Genomic DNA, 4,748 nt, shown 5'->3' on the forward strand with positions numbered 1-4,748 from the left:
GAGGCGTTGCCTTTCCTGCTGCTGTGGCCTGTGCTGAGAACACAATTCTTTCAGACCGGGGTTATCCCACTGAGGAATTTGACACGCAGAGTATGTGCCTCACCTGCTGGTAAGTATCAGCTTCCTACCCGAGAGGAGTAAATCACAGAGCCTGTCCTGGGGGGTGTGAACAGGACTACAGGGAATGCCTCTGAAGGGAGGGAGACCGTAAAGGGGCCTCAAAACAGTATTTGGAGCTAGGGCTTCAAGGAGAATTATTCCGTGGGTAGTTATTGCTAGGACATACACGGGGAAGAAAGAATTTACACAAAGGTTCTGAGCTAGGCAGGGATAAACAGTGCTCATGACACATACTGTGTGGGAAAGCCAGAGGTCACAGCCCACCCCACCCCCCACACCCATGACCAATGCTTCTCCAAGGTTCTACAAAGACCTCTCTAGGGTTGTGGGCTCCTTGGTTCCCACCCCTTGGGCCCATAGGCCACCAAAGCCTGTTTTCGTTTGGGGTACACCTTGGAGTACCTCCTATCACTAAGGTGCTTGTGATTCCACAAAACAAAGCAGCTGGGCCCATGCCCTGTGCCCATCTCAGCCACCCTGCGTCCCCTTCAACCCTCCTGCTAATTTCCAGTCCCGGGACCTCCTTTGGTTCCTGAATAAGAGGCAAGGGGCCAAAGCCTTAGGGGACTCCCCACAGTGCCCAGACACCACAGCAGCAGGCAGTGACACCCGCCGCCCCCCCCAAACTGTTCCCTCTGTCCTTGAGTCCTCTCGGCAGATCATCCCAATTGTCCTTCCCCATCCCCCACCCCCGTGCCTGGTGGCACAGACACTTAGCGATTTGCTCCTTAATTGTCCCCCAGCTAGGCTGCACAGATGCCGTTCTTTAATCTCTCCTGATAAATGAATCGCGCTGCTCCTTTAATCATATGTTCATATCCAAGCCAATTTGAATCAATTTGGCAGGGAGCGTGTTGCAAGAGATGCCATGACTGCCGTTCTCTCCCGCCGCACCCACCCCCCCCCCCGCTCCCCACCCCCGGGGAGGGCGGGGTCCCCCAGAGCCTGAATGACTGCAGTCCTCACTTTCAGCAAAGAGCCCAGGAGGCCCATCCAGGAAAAGAAGCACCTACCTGAATGGTGACGAAGGGGACTTTTTAAAGTCAGCCACCTCATTTGCTTCCTGCGCTCCAGGCAGGCTGTGTGGGAATGGAAGATGGATTCTCAAAGGCCTCAGGAGTGGGAGGGACGGGATGAGTTCACAGCCTGCCTTGGCCACTGAATAAGGGCCACATTATCATCCCTGGGAGAAAAGGCCATCTTAAATCTACCCTTAATCCCTTCTGCTCTCCTTTCATAAGAGCCTGGTTCTTGGGAACTTGGAGCACTTCATCGTCTCTTATATAGCAACACGTGTCAGACCAGACTATGCTAGCTGCAACTGCTTCCCTCTTCCCCTAAGCTGCTCCAAACCCTCCAGCCAAGGTGCGTGCCTGGTAATGTACGGCATTCTGCCTCTGGAATAGCTAGCTGCCTCTTAACCCTGCAGCCTGGTTGGAGTCCAGTCACAGTGGGAGGAACAGAGCAAAATCAAACAGGCAACTGACACTGCAACCTGGGAAAGTGGCTGACTCTTCTGGCCTTTGGTGCCCTTTGGTGAGGTGGTGTTGCTGGCAAGGACCTTTGGTTCCTGAGTTCAGAGCTCATTGCTGCAAGCAGAGCACCCTTGGGGGGCACCCATGGACCTGGGAGGCCTGCATGCTGGGGAAGCTTGTGGTCTGGCTGAGTGTGCCTTCCAGGCAGTGGCCTCTGGCTTCCAGCATCCTCTTTCATTTCCTGGTTCCCCTCCCTTCCCAGCTCTGTCAGTCCAGGCAGGCGCCCTGTCTCTCACTGGGAAACCTGGACATTACTACCACGTATTCAGATCTTTTTTGCAAACCCACATCCCTGGTTTTAGAGCCCAGTCGCCTCTGGCTCTGCCTCCCCCGCCCCCCCAAAATCTGGAGATTCTGTTCATATTGCCCCCAGAAGCCACACCTCAGCTCCCCCCCACACACACACACCCGCCCCCTGACCCCAGACAGGGTTTCTCTGTGTAGGCTGTCCTGAAACTTTGAACTCTCAGTGATCATCTGCTTCTGCCTCTGAGTGCAGGAATTAAAGGCCTGTGTGCTGCCCCACTACTATGGCCACCACTGAGCATAAGCCACACTTTTTTTTTTCACACTTTTTTTTAAAAAGATTTATTTATTATGTATACAGTGCTCTGCCTGCATTTACAACTGCAGGCCAGAAGAGGGCATCAGATCACATTATAGATGGTTGTGAGCCACCATGTGGTTGCTGGGAATTGAACTCAGGAGCTCTGGAGGAGCAATCAATGCTCCTAGCCTCTGAGCCATCTCTCCAGCCTTTTTTTTTTTTAAATAAGCCACATTTTAAAAAGGGGCAGTATTAGCTCTGTCTTAAGCAGTTGACAGGGCAATATGTATGGAATTTCCTGCCTTCCTTCCTTCCTTCCTTCCTTCCTTCCTTATTGGACAGGGTCTCACTGTGCAACTCTGGCTGTCTTGGAACTCACTGTGTAGACCAGGCTGGCCTCAAACTCACAGAGCTCTTCCTGCCTCTGCCTCCCGAGTGCTTTAGTTCTGTCTCTTCCCAGATCAAATTCCAAGAACAATCCAAAGTCCGGATTGTTGTGTCACACTGTCAGGCTCACCCCTGCCCTTTTAACGAGCTCAGCACCAGAAGGTCCAAGGAAGCAGTTTCCCACCCTTTTAAGGCTTCTTGGACGTCTTAAGGGGAGCCGAGGCAGTGCAGACTAGGGCGAGTGCTCCCAAGCTATGGCCTGCTTGGTGAGGAGATAGCAACTGCTGCTCCTGTACACTGAGGTTGCTGGGTCCCCAGCCCTTATTATGCTTTAGCCAACCATATTCTCTCACAATTCTGTTGTGTTATTGTCCCCTGAGAGACAGCTGAGGTTCAGAGAGGTGATGTCAGTTTTTCAAGCAACGTCCTCTGCTTGGTTCTAGCAGTGGGCCGGGTATCTGGAACTATCCCAGGCTTGTCAGAGAAGGATAGAGGCAGGAAAGCGAAGAACCAGCATCGTAGCCTTCTCAAGCTGCTATGTGTTTGGTATTCACCAGGCCTGGTCTGAGGAAGAAAACACTTTTGGCAATTTAAGGATAAGATGCCTACCTCACGTTTGTGTTGCTCTTTACAATTTTCAGAACCTCCGCCCACCCCCATACATTATCACATTTGCACTGCACTCCCTCTGCGCCAACAATATGAATAACAGTGCCACACGGCTCAGAATGCATATTTTAAGCGATATGCACTTCATCTAATTTTGAGACGGCACGACAGAACAATCCAGACCATTCTTGCGATTTGATCTGGGAAGAGAGAGATCCAAAGCAATAGCCATTTTGGAGCTAACAAGGATGCTAGATCTGTTTAGAAGGAATTTTCAGAGAAATTGAGTTTTCTGCAGTGTAGGCTCCTAGGATGGGTCATATCCGTAAGGGAGATTCCAGAGACACTGTGTGCTGTGTGATGGAAGTCAGTGACACAAATCTCCCAGCAGAATACTTATATGTGCAGATAGAATTTGCTTTTGATATCAAAAGTCAGCTATGACAGTTTTATCAAAAAAAATTTTTTTTAAAGGATATTAAGTTTTGACACCATTCAGGCAAATTATATTTGAGGTGACTTGAGAGTCAAAGAGTTTCCACATTTTAATAAATTTTTATATGTTTTGTTCCACATTTACAATCTGACTAGATTAGGAAAAGAAGCAGCTGCATTTGGGGAAGAGAAGGCGCTTAGGGGATTTCAAAGAGGGGAATAAAATAAAAAAGGGAGTTCAGGGCTGCAGAGATGGCTCAGTGGTTAAGAGCGCCACCTGCTCTTCCAGAGGTTCTGAGTTCAATCCCAGCAACCACCTGGTGGCTCACAACCATCTATAATGTGATCTAACACCCTCTTCTTCAGATAAAGCACTCATATGCAATAAATAAAATAGATAAATCTTTTTTTTAAAAAATTTTTAAAGCCGGGCGTGGTGGCGCACGCCTTTAATCCCAGCACTCAGGAGGCAGAGGTAGGCAGATCACTGTGAGTTCGAGGCCAGCCTGGTCTACAAAGTGAGTCCAGGACAGCCAAGGCTACACAGAGAAACCCTGTCTCGAAAAACCAAAAAAAAAAAAAAAAAAAAAAAAAAACTTTTTAAAAAGGGAGCTAAAAAAGAAAAAAGATGCTGCTCTCTGTAAGATGTAACCACCAGCTTTTGGCAGCTGGTGGTTTGAAGACAGGTGGATGACGCAGCAACCAGACATAAAAAATCACACATGATGAAAACAGGTCCAGCGTCTCAGTCTAACCTTGGGCTCTGGCAGCAGTTGCAGGTCGGCACCCTTGCTGGAGGGCAGAATCTGGCCCCTGGGGACTACTGTATCGTGGAGAGCAAGTCACAGTAACCCTGGTGGGTGGCACTCCATGGAAGGCTTTGTGCCAGAAGGACAGGTATTATGGTGCGCCTCCATGGACTCTGGCTCTCATGGGCATCTCTTCCTGGTGCACCTGCCCTGGGCCACCAAGCAGGTATTCGTGACAGGAAGTGTGTGTCTCACCAGGACCTGCTGAAATAACAGTGGGGCTGAGGACGTAACTTAGTGGTACATTTCTCTAACCTGTGCAATACCCTGAGTCCTATCCCCAGAATGAAGGAAGGAAAGGGGGAT

This window comes from Acomys russatus, chromosome 16, assembly GCF_903995435.1.
Source record: "Acomys russatus chromosome 16, mAcoRus1.1, whole genome shotgun sequence".
NCBI lineage: Eukaryota > Metazoa > Chordata > Mammalia > Rodentia > Muridae > Acomys > Acomys russatus.